This window comes from Dermacentor albipictus, chromosome 2 (assembly GCF_038994185.2).
Source record: "Dermacentor albipictus isolate Rhodes 1998 colony chromosome 2, USDA_Dalb.pri_finalv2, whole genome shotgun sequence".
Classification (NCBI taxonomy): Eukaryota; Metazoa; Arthropoda; class Arachnida; order Ixodida; family Ixodidae; genus Dermacentor; species Dermacentor albipictus.
The window spans coordinates 79,424,819-79,442,360 of NC_091822.1; the positions used below are offsets into that span (position 1 = coordinate 79,424,819).

General features: G+C 43.8%; 1 long non-coding RNA gene across 2 annotated transcripts in view; it reads left to right on the forward strand.

Annotated features, from left to right (window-relative positions):
- The first annotated feature begins 11,664 nt into the window (after window positions 1-11,664).
- The window catches only part of LOC139055454 (uncharacterized), a 37,603-nt gene continuing 31,725 nt past the window's right edge, over window positions 11,665-17,542 (forward strand). The window contains exon 1 of one of the 2 annotated variants that reach the window (XR_011511771.1): window positions 11,665-11,746. This is a non-coding gene — a long non-coding RNA (uncharacterized lncRNA). The remainder of the gene's footprint in view (window positions 11,747-17,542) is intronic. The other variant, XR_011511770.1, reaches the window with a different exon arrangement.

Here is a 17,542-nt window from a genome sequence, read left to right on the forward strand (position 1 = left end):
ATTCAAGAACCAGCGATGAGAAAAGCATACCCCTCTGCCCTTGCAGTAAGAGTTACTGTGTTAGTGGTAATGAAAGGAAAAATTTATGTGCGAAGCAAAGGTGGCCACATACTTTCACACTATTTTTCTCCGTCACCCTCATTCCCGTGTTTTAAACTTAAACTTCACCTCCCTACCCTTCACCTTCTATGCTTAATTTTCCGACACCCCACCGCCTCCGCCGTCACCCTCATCTAGCAAAAATGTGTGGTCTGTCTCACACTCAATTTTCTGTGTTTAGAAGATATGCTTAATTGTCTGTAGAAGGAAAACAGACTATATACGGTGACAGTGCCAAATAATAAGCACAACTCAAAAATTTATTTTAATCAAGCCTAGAGGAATAAGTTATGAACAGGCAGAATTCGTACCTCAGTTGGATTTGCTAAAGAGCTAAGACAGCTCGTTAGGAATGTAACCAAGCTGCCACGTTAATAATAACTGTTTACACGTGTACATTCGCTATAAAATCCTATATAGAGTTATTGCAATAGTTTTAAACCAGGCAAGAAAGCGTGCAGCAGTGAATTATCACAGAGTTTGCAACATAGCCCTGCAGCTTACTTTGCATCATCGACATAAAAAATGACATAAATCAGCAAATTTTTTTGTTTCAACGATAGCAATAATAACTTTATACAATTGCCGCCGCTGCAGGTCAATTTGGCGCAGAACAAGAATGCACAGTAGCAAACGAACAACAATCATATCTACCTTTTCAAACAATTTATCATCTATGCTGGCCTGGTGGCCTGCTCCCTTTTTGCTTGTTCACGATCACATGGCCAATCGCTGTAAATGCTTAGTCCGTCGCACTGCTTCTTAACGAAGGTGTTGCGACCGCATTCATTCATCATGATATACGAAGATCTACTAATTCGTCGTGCAAGAAATTTTCAAAGCTTGTAAGAAGTACACAAATCAAAAAGATATCTCACTGCAAATTATTTCAGAAACACGTAAAGAATAACAAAGTATTCTCAACCATGTGCAGTTCCAGCACGAAACACTAAGGCCGTTGTGGCATAAATTTTCGATTCTAACCTGTTCTTTGTTTAGTCCAATTGACTAATTCGGGGAACGGTAAAATAATATACACTACCGTAACTAAGTCGGCAGACCGTCATGTATGTAGTTTTGACTGTTCTGGCTGTTTATGCATATTCGGGTAATATCAGTGTCCTGTGGGTTCATAAGAACTGACTAGTACAAAAGGCAATGAAAACAAGAGTGATACGTATTGCACGGCTACCAGATCAACACTATCTACGTGTTTCTCGCACATTACCGGTGTCACGACGAATACCACCCTAAGGAGGCACTAAATGCTATCCCCTCTACCGAGAGAATAGAAGAAAAGAGAAGTACGCAAAATCGGGTATCGGTTCGGTGGAGGATGCACACTCGTCGACTTGGAGTATTCATTAGACGCCATCAACTCAAAATAAACTTCCGTGTAAGTTATCCTCAGCACTAACGTTTCATTTGCATTTACGGGCAAACAAGTTGCATCAGTGGCAAATAATAATTACCTGACTAAGCGTAAACAGTCCTTTTCTTGCTTTACTCAGCACGTCTCATGCCACCGGTTAGGGGAAGCCAGAATGTTCTTATTGGCGGCATGGTAATGTGTTCCAAGAATCCAGAGCCAGTGTTGTGGCTTCGCTGAGCTTTCTGATGGTGACAAGCCTGGGTTCAATGCCTTTTACTGCGCAGGAGTGTCCATTTTTACCCTGCCAATATGTTCATTAGTCTCCTTCCTCGGCACGCGTAGGAACGGCTGTATAAACGAAGGTGCCACACCAGAAGTTACTGGATGGATACATTCCATCCCACAGCATTCGACGTCATGAAAAAAAGGCAGTGGTCATGTTTTAAGAGTTGCTGCTTTCACGCCATGCGGATATAGACTAGCCGGCGTGGACCGAATACCTTGAAATTTTTTGAGAATACGTCAAAATCACCTCGCTGATATTATTAGCCAAAGTGGCTATATCATCGCAAAAATAGGTAATTGAGAATAAGCTGCTAATTTCTGACTAGTATTATCATACATTGTTCCAGCGCACAAATAAATACGGACGAGCAGAGAAGGACAACAGGAACGACGGTTGCATTTGTGCGCTGGAACGATGTGTCATAATGCTATGCACAACCAACTAGCCGAGCTGTCCGCGCTTAGAAATTTGTGACGCTTGCTCGCGTAATGCGTCCGGAAATGAGCACGAAAAACGTAAAAGGAAGGCGCTCCAGGACAAGTCGGTCTGCTTGCTCGCACAAGTTCGCCAAGCATCGCCATATGTTGAACGCTATCCCTGTGTCCTTTGCTACGGCTCCATGTGCCAACTATTTGTTAACGCTGAGAAATACGGTCGTGTAGACTGCGGCCTCGAATGCTGTTTACGAATGCCTGCTTTTTCCGTATTAGAATGGCCCACAGTCCGACCAGCGACTCTTCTGAATGTTATAACATTAGGAACCTTTTGTGTACCTGTTCTAGATACCATATCTAGCGGCTCTCTTTTTAAACCGCTTGATAACTAATGCGCTGCAGTAAGTTTTCTCAGAATGAATGTGGGGCTGTGTCACTGTCTGTCACTGGCGCAATAGACTACTTGCACTCTAGTGGAGTTTTTGTAAGTCCTAGTCTGAATAACCTCCTGTAGTCCTTCCGTGCATCTTCTTGTACGATTTCGATCTCTCTATTCTAATTTTGCTTTTAGTGTAGAGGGTCGCAAACAACAGGCACTCGTCTGACTTACGTCCCTGCTGTTTACCTGGAAACTTAACCTCGATCGTCCGGTTGCGCTTAATCTTGAGCTGTCTAATATGGCGTCATTAGCAGCAATGGCATGCTTGGGGGCAGAAAATGCCACGAATATTTGAAAAGATAAAGAAAACACTGGCATAAAAATAAGGGGCTCACCACAAGAGCTTAGTAGCAAATAAAGCTTACTGCACAAATCTGCGAAAATTTATTTTAATAACAAAATAAGAATCGCATTGAAAACTTTTCACGGAATTCTATAATCAGTTGCTAGCAACATTTTTAATTCCCTCTGGCAATAAAAAGAACAGAACCGCCTTTGTACAAGGCCTAACTACTGAAAGGAAATCTCGCCTTCAAATGAACTGTATCACTGTAGGATAGTATCGCACATATCCGCACTACCCTTCGCCATTGTCAACTGACTGACCATGTGAAACACAGTTTCTCCTAGGCCTCTGTGTGGTCAACAGCTGTGCGAGGTTTTTGCTATATCCATAAGCTATAGCGCATTCAAAGGGTCCTAGGCTGCCTACGTGCAAAATTATTGCGCTCTAACTCACAATGAGTATGTATAAACTTCGTGACTGCAGTTTCTTTAATGCACACAAAAAATTCTATGCCAAATGAGTTTGTACTGCACTGGCCTGTAGTGGTGTGGCCGCTACAGGCGAAAATAGAACCAGTCGCAAGCTCCTTCTCAGGCGATCATACCAAAAGAAACTGTGCGGAAAAAAACAAACATGATTCTCGCTGTAAGCGTATAGCAGAACGCTCCTGGAAAGCTCTTCCATTAAGTAAAAAAATTGTGAGCCTAAATATGGCTTGCTTGCTGCACTACGGGTGCGAGGGTTGTTCACCTAAGACTGGCACTGATGCTTCGATATTTTATTTCTTAAAATTATGCATCGGCGATCTGTCCCTTACTGCATTGTAACTAGTCAGTAAAATAGATGCGTTTGGTGTTTCTATCGAGGTCAGATAAGCTGAGTCAAGCCATCTTTTGACAACTACTTAAAAATCGCCTCCAACTTCTTTACTTCCCTTTCTTATGTCAAAGTAATCTTTTTTTTTTTTTGTTTACTCTGAGGTGTTTAATGAAGTTGGAGAGTGCCGAATCAGGACTGTAGAACGGGCAAGAAGATCGTTTCGATGCTTCGGGGATGGGTAAAAAATTACATTGCATTTACATGGAACAAGAGATCCAACAAGGCATAGCTAAAGAATTCTGGCTTTCCCGTTATTGAGAGTACATGTAAGCATGAAATGGATACCGGCAAAGCAGATTGGTTGAAGGTGATATTAAAATGTGTGTAGTGTATGTTCGCCACGGCAGACTCCACCACACCACACCGCGCCAGGCCATACTGTGCACTGGTCCACATGGATGCAATAGTTTCCTGTCACAGGCAGAACCTCATTGCAAGTCTCGTCTCGGTCAAACAACCGTGGTGCGCCGCACGCCAACGGCTTGGATGCTGCTGGATGCTACCGGCGCTGGGGTTGAAGAGAGCACATGAACTCTGTCTCGGCGCCAACGGATGACAATCAAGTGGATAGCGCCCTGTATCTACCTTTTGAACGTTGCTATTGGTAATGACAAATAAAAGTTCATTGCACTGGAAGTTACAAAGTGAGTGATATTCTAAACAAAGATTTGGAAGACTTCGGAACCAACACTTTTTCTCATTTGTTTAGCAAGAAACTGGGGTATGTACTGCGGTATTGACTGGTTGCATGGTTGTTCTCGTTTCAGTGCCCGGATAACGGCTCTGGCTTATGGCTCAAGGTCACTTTGAACGTGGCCTACAATGGTAGCTAAAGGCATTTCATGGTACATCAAGTGGAGGTTGCTTTTAGGAAGGTAGTGATAAACGGCGTGACTCATGTTATCTAGGCTTCAGAAAAACGGCAGATACCATATAATTGAAGTATAAAACTGCCGACGTATAATTCTGAGAAATAATGATTTCAGAGCATCACTCTTGATTCAGCCGCCCATAAATAATGGCACTGTTTGTTGTTTCGCTGCTTAATTCAGTAGTAAAAAGGGGCGCTATAATACAAAGCTATTCCACACATTTCTATTCCAATTCATCAATCTGACCCTCCACGCTCCATGAAAATACTTTCTGGCCAACCCCTCATCACCACTCTGTCACGCATTGTCTCGAAAACCACGATAGCGCCTCACATGATAAGACATATACACGCGTTTAACCATGATTAGACAAAACAAAAGAAAAATATTTTTTTTTGATTCAACGCCTTCTCGCCATTAGCCCTCTGCCATTGGTCAAAAGTTCGAGGCCTGCGCCCACTTCGCCTGTGTGTCACACCACTTCACAAAACCTCGAGAACTCACCCCGTCGAAGGGATGTGTACGCGTTAAATATGCATTACTGCGCAGACGAAAAATTATTTTTCTTTTTCTGAATATCCGTAGACTTTTTCGTTCCGAAAGGAATAGAAGATCGCTGCCCGCCGCAGTTTACCGATAGATCCCGTGACGTCAAACAGCAATCCATACTAAACAGTGTCGATCAAGGCTTAACATCTTTATTACAATATCTTTCATTACAATTTTTTATGACGGTACGTTTTGACACTTCTCGCGATTAAACGTAGCTGGGGCGTACCCGTCGACACCCTTTTGTGTTATGTTTTAGTCCTTTTAGCTCTGTGGTGGCCGCCATATTTTTGCCTACGCACGCAAGCCACCATAACGTACCGTATAACAGCTCTGCTCTAAAACCGCTGATTGTAGGTAATTTTGCTGCTTTTGATAGCAAAGAAAACTTACCTGCTTTAAACAAGCAGTGTATTTTATTGGACTGTCCGTGCAACGCGCTGGGCGTCACCACATGATGATTGCGTTGGCGATTATGTATATCTGACATCTGGAGATTGGAATAAAACCAGATTTTACCTAATTGGGCCTACAGCTGTTAACGATCACATTTTGGGTGGCAGTGCATATAAACAGCAGATACAAACTGACAGGTCATTATCGCACTGTTTTTAGCTGCACAAACACCGGCGTCGAAGAAGGTAACAGCCATCCCCCTTCTCCGCGACCGCCACAAAGGGAAAGAGTGGTGGGAGAAGAAGAAGGCTTTCCTTCTTGGGCATTCCACTGCACCATGAAATTTTCAGGCAGCCAAAACTGTTCGCACAACGGCACACGTGTCTCATAAAGCTGTCATGGCTGGGGTTCAGGAATGAGCCAAACCGAAACTCGGTCACACCAGAGCCCGCTTCCTCTCCTTTGGCGTCATTGCAACGCTGGTCCGGCCACCACTCGCCTGGACAAGGTGTTACCACTAGCGAACAAGGACAGAGGGTAGTCGTAAACAGCACGAAGCACATCGTGCTATCTGCCCATGCCATTTAACCTTCTTTCCCAGCGCTAAAATATTATCCGAATTCCAATACCAACACGACCAACCTACAGCAGTGCTCACCATCCGCCATGCACCACAGACCACGAAAAGGGGCGAAAGATCCCTTGAAAGCTGCTTGCTTCAAAACCCCATTAAAATTTGCGTATTGGCATTGGAACATCAGAAATTGCAGTTCTATGGCTCCTAAGCTATGTGCCACCTGTCGCAGTGCCTAACAACAACGATAAGCCTCTGCCAGAGGCGCCGGCTCTGGTGTGTGTGACAAAGCAATCCTGCTTTCTTTATTGGCGTTACGTCTCAACAACACCAAAGGTGCTAACTGAACATTTCCCACGTGTCCAACCACCGCATCTCCTGTCCAGACGTCAACGCGGCATTTACCACATAAAGCGCTAACCCCATTATTACCTGGAAACCTGAGAAAAGGATGAACGGGAGGGAAGCACGACAACTGCTGCTTTCAAGCTGCTTTCAAGCTGCTTTCAAGCGCTAGTCAAGCTGCTTTCCCCCCGTCCCTCACACTTATGTACAAGTGTTTATAAGTTGAGTGCGATCAAACTAAGCGAAGCAAGAAAATACATGCGGTAATACCTTATATACGTAAAATTTATACACGCTATAAATACGTATATACATGTATATACGCTATGTATATGCACAAGTACATACACGCATAATGAATGTTGGTTACAAGTACAACGATGTTATACCGTTTCCTGCAAGACGTAAAGTAGGACTCATCGGTTCTAGAATTGACAACTTGCGCACAGATAATCTGGCAAAGGGCAGATGTATACAGTGAACCATGTCAATAAATACATCCGGTGCGTGAAACAAGTTGCGCATGGCATTCCTCTGACGAGTGGAAATGAAATGTTGGCAAGCGAAGCGCTACGTAGCAACGAAATTCGACTTGGAAGACGTGACGCTTCCAATACGCGGTGTTCATCCGCACGCATATTAAACGGACGGCTGTATTTGTAGAGAATAGTGAACGCGCTGTGGCTGCACGTCGGCACGGGCGGAGCTTCCTGACGACCGCCGCTACGTCACGTTTGCCGGCTTGCAGCAGCAACCATAGAGTTTCCTACAATCATTACTAGAGGAAACTGTGGCGCTTTAGTCGTTCAGCGACCATCGGAATGGTGAGCAGTTTATGGAATTGCCTGATTTTCGTGCTTGGGCATTCAGGCGTTCTTGTGGTTTTGTTTATCACGCTTTATATGCTTTCATTGTAGTAAGTTTCGGAGCAATCTGTACTTTTCGAAGCGCTGAAGGCGCTGCGAACACGCACAATCACTAACAATTGCGACGATTCAGCTTGTCGAGGTGGCCAAATCGAAACGCACCAAGCGCCTCAAGTCCTTTGGTTGCCCGCAATAAATTCATAAGGGCGTTTCATGTCGCTTATCGATGCGCGCGTCCTTGGCGTAATAGTCTCAATTATTGGGTTTCTGTGCTAGAGGTCCTATGTTTGAATCCTCGTCGATTTAGACAATTCGGGCAATTTTAGTAGTTTCTTTAATTATTTATTACGCAGTACTTTGTTGAAAATGATGACTTTGGAAAATGAGAAAGCAGTTTGAAGCCGAAATGACGAGGGTTAGGCAAATCCATGTACTAGCCCAAATTTCCATGCTGGCTGAACCACGCTCATTGCAGCTCCCATAGACACTGGGACCACAGTTCCCTCCAGTAATTATTACACGAAATCTATGACTATGACAGAGGTGTGTAGCCACAGCATTGCACCGTCAACATTCTTCACCAGACAGAATTTCAATATTTATATCACTCCTGATAATAACATCACCGCGGCGTACCATGTGTCCTGCGCATGTCCGGGTTTTTTCGGACTTCGGTACCTATATCTATGTATGAACTTCCTGAATAACATATCAATTGTGAGTCATCGCCGCGTTGTCCATTTTTCTTGCTTTGTCATTGTTCGCTTCTGAGCTCTGACCAAAAGTACGTTGAATCCTAACCAACTCGCCCACCTTGCTATTCTTGATATTAATATGCCGTAAATAAACTCAACTAAACTCAAGTGCTCCTAGCTATTTCTCGCACTGTCCACTGTGGAACTACTACCTACCATTCTCAGATTAACGGTCTCACAGAGTGCTTCATTCATACCCACTCAGCCCTTGTATTGCTCCCACCTAGACGAAATGCTCCCATTTGCTGCGGTTGTCTACAACTCCGCTGCTCAAGCAACAGCAGGATTTTCAGCGTTCATTTTTAGCAGCGGAGCTCTTGCAAGTCGAGTCTTCGCCGCTCGTTGTCCCGTCTCACGCAGGGGTGCAGATTCCGGAGCTCACCGCCAGATGACGCGCCGAGTGTACATCCATCCATCCATCCATCCATCCATCCATCCATCCATCCATCCATCCATCCATCTATCCGAGGCCCGGCCGGGATGGGGGCGAACCAATCAGAGGGCACGCCGAGGGGCAGAGGGGTATAGGAGCAGGTGTTTCGCCGACGCGCGCCCTTTCGCCCTGTGGAGTCCGATCAGCGCGATCGGCAGCGGGAGCTTGTACGGGAGCGGCAGCGCTGACATCGCGCAAATTCCAAGCTTCCAGAGCGAGAAGCGCAAGCCAAGCGCCAGTGGAGGAAAGCCAGCCCCCACGTTCAAGAGAAGGCAACCCAAGCCACGCGCCAGCAGAGGCAAGCTAACCCCCAAATTCGAGATTAGGAGGCCCTGCAGAGACGTCGACGCAGGGAGATTCCACCCATGGAGGGGGCCGATGAACAGTTCAAGAGAGTATTCCTCGACCATGAGTGAGACTACAGCGGCAAGGTGTCTGATAGACTGTGGTTTGATCACAGCCTCGCGCAACTGAAGGGTCTGCGCAATCGGGAATGAAAGCTCGAATCTAGCAAAACGACAACGAGACAAAAGACTTTCACGAAAATCACGGTAAGCAGGATTTAAAACTGCAGGAATCAACCACCAGCTTCGCTGTTTTGACAGCTTTCACTGCGTGGAACGGCTTTGCGGTTTTTTTTTCGTTCTTTTTTTTTGAAGGGTGGTAAACCAATATGCACCCTGGACGCAATCCTTCCCTGCCATTCTGTTGCTTCCGAATCCACCACACTCTCTAATGTAATCCAGCGCGCTAAAAAATTAGGTTTTGGGTTTTTATGTGCAAAAACCACGATCTGAATATGAGTCACGCGGTAGTGAGGGGCTTCGGAAGTTTGGACAACCTGGGGTTCTTTAATGTGCACCTAAATCTAAGTACACGGGTGTTTTCCATCTCACCCCCATCGAAATGCGGCCACCGTGGCCAGGATTCAAAGCCGCGAACTCATGCTTAGGAGGTCAACACCATAGCTACTAAGCACCCACGGTGACTCATTTATTTTAATCTACGTTCTAGTAGGGTACTCGTTGACGGTATGCTAAATCTTTCATTTCTTTGTATGCCCACCGCTGTCCCGCTGAGAGGAGGCGTATGCCCAGAGTCCCGAACCCTTGACGCATAACGGTAGCATAGCACCTATTACGGAAGGCTAAAAGTCTCTCGCTATGCTACCTGCACGCCTCATCTGGGAAATGGACCGCAAACATTATATTAGCTTCTGTAGCTTTATTACAGCTCAATGGTAAAAATGAGCGTCGGCCGGCACAAAAAGTAAAGTTCTACAGTGCTCGGTACCTGGCACATTAATATTTCTCACCCATATAAATAATCCGGTCAGTAATGTGTGAATCCTGATAAATAAGGAGGCCTTTATGAAGAGAAATAGAAGAGGTAGAGGGGAAGGGTGTGGGTATATTGCGCTCCCTCTAATAGGCGTAAGAAAAACTGGAGAGAGATGGACGGCAGGTGATTATGCTATAGTGCAATGAAATACGTACACATTGTTCAATAAGTTGTCTGCGCACTACATACATGCTACGCGCAAGTGTAAAGCGTCAACAAAAAATGCTTTTGCAGAAACGTTTTTCGCACATTGCCATCCACATCACATATGCTATCAATATGGCCGTCTATAAATCTGCTACCTCGTTCTTAGCAGCAACACAATAGCCACTAAGCAATCGTGGCGGATCCCAGTGCGCTGAGGAGTGATGTTAACTAGCATGATACAGAGCTACGACGGCCACCAAGCCAGATGAAAACTCTGCGTAGCAGCGGTAAGTCCAAGCCGACATTTGCTAAATGCTCTCTTGTGTTGTTGTGTGGGCCGTCCGCCTCTATGTTTGGAGGCAGCAGAAATGAACTAGGGACATTAAGGTTTCGCTAAACGGTAATCTGCCGAGAACTACGCCATCTAGTCAGGGACGTCTTCATCTGATCATTGAAGTCGTTGTCGCGAGACGTTACATGTCAATCACCTCAAAACCTATTATGGTCCCTTAGCTGTGTCTTCACTTTGACTTGCCAGGATGGCTGCCTTTAGCCGCAGGGGCTATTGCAGTGTAGCAGATATAGTTCTACCTTAGGAGAACTGGCATCGTCGTTGTCTCCGCTGAACGAGAGGGGAGATGGACCTGGTGTCACTGACTGTTTCGCAATAATCTCTGGCCTGCTCAACACTGGGATGGAAATCTCCAGTACATCCGATATATTTAGGAACCTGCTTTCCAATCACATAATATATGTGTCAGAAATATGCGCTCAGTAAGGATAACGTTGTAGGCCAGGGTTGTTTAAACATTGGGAATACAAAATTGTATAGCATCAGCCGATAATGTACTACGATAACTGTGTATGTGGCTTGCTGTGCTTTAGAGGGGAAAGAAGGCTAATAATTTTGTTCTTAATCGGCGTCTAAGTTTTCTCACATCTGCAACCACGAACTCAGATATTAAAGTGATCAGAATAGTCATATTATCCTCAAGAACGCGAAATAATTGATGTCATGAACAAAACCGCGAAATCCTGTCATGTTGCGAAAATGCATTGGCAAAGGCGTATCCCCATTGCATGTGGCTTCCTTCACGATCGGATGTATGTTGCACTACTTTTCTATGACGGGAGTGCCCATCATTGCTGCTTTACCAAATCATCCTTTATTAATGCACCCTCTTCTAAAGCATCAGTATTGAATTTAACTGGGGAAGGAAGGGACACGTATATGCAGTCTAGTGCCACTTGTTACAACGCACAGTCGAAAAAGTGAAACCTTTATGTGCAAGGGCGAACCTTCAAAAATTTCAGTGAATAACAATAGACATAGACATCCCCAGGCCTCCTATTAAAGTGCAAAGCAACGTGCTCCAAGGCTCACAGGCTGCATCCATAGGACTGGATGCACACATGGCAAAAACATTCTTGTGGCTTTGTTTTCGCTGAGATATTTGAAAAATACGTCAGCTTGAGCTCATGTGTTTTCTATTTATTTACTATGCTTTCTTCTACTTGTCAGCTGCGCAGAAGCACACAGAAAAACTAGGTGGTCTTCTCCCTGCTAGTACCGTGTGTTCCCAATGTCAAACCTACCAAGACGCTCAAGAAACGCTCACTCGATAGAAATAGGACCATGAGCAAGCTAAGCATGTTACTGATGCTTCTGATAGGTAGGTTGTTTCCGATTATATACTGTAAGTGCCCGTCATTTGACAGGAAAAGTCGTGTTTTCGGTTTAACTTTCAGCAATTGCAACATCAGCACAAGTTTTGTTTTACTAGATATGAAGCTGTTTCATGCGGTTTAAAATATTTATTTATGTATTCGTTTGTTTATTGCTGTTCCCACTGTTTTGGCTTGACTGCGATAGAGACACAAGGGCTAGTACATTAAACATCAGCAATGCTTGAGCAATGAAGAACCTGGTGCTCCGCCATTTTCTTAACACAACACCTACAAAGTGACTTGCAGAAAAAGTCAATCGATCAAGTAATCAATTTCTATCTTCTGTCTTTACCAAAGTACAGAAGAAGGTGTAGGTGAAGAAAAGCTGGCTAGACTGCTTGAGAAGTTCACAGACTTTAGGCGCCTTCGAATGGTGGATACAGAAATACATGGAAGAATAATTTACTACAGTACATCATACCGCTATCTCAAAGAAATGACACACGTAGCCACGGAACACAATCATAAGTGCTGATAAACATTCCGGAAGTTCATTAATGCACCTCAAAGCAAACTTTAGAAATATGGTAATCATTACCTGAATCAGAAAAAGAGGCTAGTTTGATAAGCTGTCTTGGTCAATAAATATTTTAGTATAATTTTAATTTCCACTTGGTATTTCATATTTGTTAGAGTTTCTTAAATTACGCAATTCAAAAGCAAGGCCAATGACCAACGACTGTGTTGGGTCTTTTTCTAAATGCAAAATGTTGGAAAAGACCATATGCAGCAGCGAATGAAAATATCAAAGTATTAAAGGTATTCTTCGGTTAAGAATTGGCTTAAACAAAGGTTGGAGCGAGCAAACAGTTCAAAAATATGCAGAATAAAATCACTATAGACCAGAATTTCAAGAGGCTGTATGAGGCCGCCACGTTTTTGTTGTGATGATGATCGTGAGGGGACTACGGAGAGGACGCGTGCATAGAGTTAATACAACAACCCTAGAGGAAAAGCTCGCCATTGCACCAATACTTTGAAATCGGTAACTGCAAGGCCGTCGCCATGGTGCTACCCTGTGCACGCGCACAGGTGCAGAGGGCGACATTAGATCCATATTGGTATATCAACCTAACCGCGGAAAAAGCAAGATTCAAGTGAAATCAATACAATGAAAAATAGGCACATATAAGAATTACGGCAGAACTCATCTCATGATCCCTCTCGATGATAATGCGAAGAGCAATTGATCAATGTAGCGACAGACCATACTCCTGAAGTCCCGTTTATTTAACATTTGCAGTGGTAATTCTCAGACTTTCGTCGATTTGGCTACATGCCAACTCTGATATATACACACTATGCTATGGCATTCGCTTGCGAAGGTCGCCCATGAGCATGGAGCTGAGCTGAGCGTCATGAGTATGACGCTGACGCAGTGACGATGCAATGATCAAGCAATGATATAAATAGAATGACGAAGGCGTATAACGACGACGGCATAACGTTAAGGGGAAGTTTTAGCTCGGGATCTCCAATCTAAATAGATGTAAACGGAGAATTCGTTTTTCTTGGCAACCACTGCACCAAATTTGACGAAGTTTGTTGCCTTTAAAAGAAGAGCTTGAAATTTAGTGACTGTTCGCTTCGAATTTCTTGTTTAGGTCCTTAATTTTTTATTAAAAATTGGCGAAAATCGAAAATTTTCAAGAAAAGAAACTCAAGTTTACAACTCTGTAACTCAGAAACGAAAAACGATAATATAGTTCTGGGAACTGGAGCTAATAGTACATCTAAAGCGGACAAAATTGATATGCTATACATGAATATCAAAAATTTAGCAATATGGAAATAAAGCTTTTGAAGAACCTGTGTAAACAACATAACGAATAAACAAAGATATAAAATGACAAATCAAATTTGTTCGCTTTCATTGGTCTAATAGATGCTGCTTACAGAAATGCAATATCTGTTTTTGATGCAGAGTTATAGATTTGCAAACTTCGTTCTTCTATTTTTTTCGAACTTCCGGATTTTTGAAAACTCTTTTAACGAGACCCTGGACCTAAATCGAAATTCCGCTTTCAACAATCACTAGAACTTTCTCTGTCAAATGCAACACATTTTATTAATATCGGTACAGGGGTTATCTCAGAAAAACGTTCTTGCGTTTTACATGTATTTGTTTAGGCCGCGTCGAAGTTGGGCCTGAGCTATAGCTTCTTCTTAAGAGGAAGCTTTAGCTTTAGGACTTGAATTTTGTAAAATAATTTTCAAGATTTCAAAGTTTGAAGGAAATAGACGCACTAAGTTTATAAATTTACAGCTCTGAATAAAAAAGAGATATAGCGGTTCTGTAAACGGCATCCATTCGATCATTCAAAGCGCACAAATTCAATACATCTACCTATATCTTAGGTGAATTTGTTGCGTTGTGTATAAGGGTTCTGCAAAAGCTGTATTTCCATTTTATTCGATTTTTCTAGATTCATGTGTAACATACCAAGTTTTTCCTCTTTAGACGTACTATCAGATTCAATTCCCAGAAGTGTGATAGCATTTTTAGTTGCTGAGTTAGAGAGTTGTATGCTTGATAGTTTCATTTGCCGAAAGTTCTCAATTTTCGAAAATTTTAGTAAACATTTGACGATATAAATCGAAGATTTGAAACCAACAGCCCCTAGATTTTAAGCTTTTTTTTTCTTTTAAACTCAACAAACCTCGTCAACTTTGGTGCAGTGGTCGCCGAGAAAAACGAATTATCCTTTTACGTGTATTTAGATAGGACCACCCGAGATAAAGCTTCCTCTTAATGGACTGCCTATTTATAAATTATGACGATGATATAACGATAACATTGTGATGGCGATGACAGGAGGCTAGTATAATGACGATGATGGTGTGACGACGACGCTATGATGGTAACCGAATGAAGAAGCGAAAATGACGACGATCGCAGCACCAAGGCGGTATGACAACGATAGTATGACAGCGGATGCAATCCTCTATCCAAAGGATGTTGCTGTCATAGAAGTCCTTGTATAGCACAAACCTTCAAGTCCTTGCGCTTCCTGGGCTCTGTTAAGGCAGTAGCGTTTTTCGGAAATTTTTTTGCCCAGACAAATTTTAGTACTCCGTAATTCTTTCCCAATGTATTTTTCGTGTCCTTGGCATGCTTCATAGTCACCGCCATAATTTTATTACACGTAGATATGAGGCGCTTTACAGCCACCGTCTTTTGGGTCCCCTTACAGCCCCGTCACATGCATGGCTCGTAACTCATCGCTTCACTTTTGCCTTATTACCACTGGTCTGGTGCTCGTTGGTCATACTTCACCCTTGCGCCACAAAACAAATTTATCCATCATCACAACGGATGCATGATAGCGTATGTTGACGGCAACGTAGTGATGACGATGCCATGACAACGGCAGCATAATCCCGTATGAATGACTACAGCATGATTACAATAGAATGACGAACAGGGAATGGCGTCCATGTATCGAAGAAGGTGGTAAGAAGACGCTGACACGACGGCAGTGCGATGACGAAACCAGAGTGATGATGATGGGGAAATGACAGCCTGGTGATAATGGTATGACGACAAATATATGGCGATGAATGCATGATGACGATTATATTACGACGATGGCAACGCAACCGAGTGAGGACAACGGTATGACCACCAGTATTTGGTGGCAATGGCATGACCATGACTGTGCCGCGAAACCTGCACGACAACAATAGCTTGATGACGACGACATGACGAGAGTCGGATGACGTAGCTGAATTCCGATTATTGCACGACCACGATGAGCTCACGACGATGGTATGGCAATCTAAGCATGATAGCGAATGATAACGACGCATGACAAAGGCGTCTTAATCACGAATGAATGACGACATTATGACTACAATACAATGACGAAGTGAGAATGACGTCGATGGAACCACGGATGCAGTATGACGACGATGGCGTCATGACTATGGAAGAACGTTACTGAAGTCATGACAATGACAAAACAGCATGAGGACGATGACATGACGACGTATGTGTGACGACGATGGCGTGATAGCCATGGCACGGTGAGTGCCGGACGAAATAGCTGGAACGACGACGATACAAGGAGCAGGACGACATCATGCAGGACTTCGTACACATGCCTAGCGACCCAAGCTATTTACACTATTCAGTCGGAATAGAAGGCGTTACGGTGACAGACGGAGGAAAGCCGTCAGATATAGAAACTAGCATTATGACGATTAAACGACCACGGCGGCGTCGCTAGGGTCTTTTGAAAACGAATGCTTGACGACTGTATGACGGCGATGGCGTGATGACGACGGAATGACTAGTGTCAAAAAACAAAGCTGGAATGATGCTGATGGAAGGTCCACGAGCACATACTTACCGGCCCAAGCTATTAGACACCTTGGGCAAATGGATCGGGGTAGAAGGCGTGACGACGACGCCATGACAAGAGTAAGGTCACGAGACTGAAATGACGACAATGTAACGACCACGATGGCATCACGACCAGAAGCCCTTACCTAGGGGCCCAAGCAGGAGGCGCGAGGGGCGCAAGCAACTAGGTGCACTTCGTTGGCGTAACATGACAGATTAGATAGATAGATAGATAGATAGATAGATAGATAGATAGATAGATAGATAGATAGATAGATAGATAGATAGATAGATAGATAGATAGATAGATAGATAGACAGACAGACAGACAGACAGACAGACAGACAGACAGACAGACAGACAGACAGACAGACAGACAGACAGACAGACAGACAGACAGACAGACAGACAGACAGACAGACAGACAGACAGACAGACAGACAGACAGACAGACAGACAGACAGACAGACAGACAGACAGACAGACAGACAGATAGATAGATAGATAGATAGATAGATAGATAGATAGATAGATAGATAGATAGATAGATAGATAGATAGATAGATAGATAGATAGATAGATAGATAGATAGATAGATAGATAGATAGATAGATAGATAGATAGATAGATAGATAGATAGATAGATAGATAGATAGATAGATAGATAGATAGATAGATAGATAGATAGATAGATAGATAGATAGATAGATAGATAGATAGATAGATAGATAGATAGATAGATACGCTGAAAACGGCAGAAATAAATAATGCTTTTGGCATTCTAAATTAAATTTTGGAGTTGCAAGGGTGAGTACTACTATCTCATTATGAGGCACGCTATACTGAATAGCTCCAAGTTAAATTGACTACCTGGAGCTATTTAACATATACCTTCAGATATTGCTTTGCCAGTATCGGTCAAAGTAGGTTATGTGAGGCACTCAGTGCGTCCATATGTACCACGACCGTTACAGTGTCACAAGTGTTTCAAACTGGGTCACGTGAGTGCTGTGTGTAAGAATCCTACGTCGTGCCGAAGATGTGGTGGTGCTCATCAGGTAGACTCCTGTGAGACTGACGCCATGAAATGTGCAAATTGCTCCGGAGCCCATGAAGCGACATCCACGGACTGCCCCAAAATGGCAGAGGAGAGGCAAATTCTGAGAAAAATGGTGAGAGAGAACTCCACGCACAAGGAGGCTGCCGATTCCGTCCGCAAGAAAAGGCGCCGGTTGCGGCAAAGGCGTCGCCGCTCCCAGAGCAAGCCTCGGGGTAAAGAGGCACTTCCTTTGAGTACTTGGATGCAAACCGTGCCACAGAGAGAGCAAGGCCGGCACACACAAGATGCGCCTCCCCAAGTATCTCCGCGCCCGTCAAGGAATGAGGCGTCATCCAA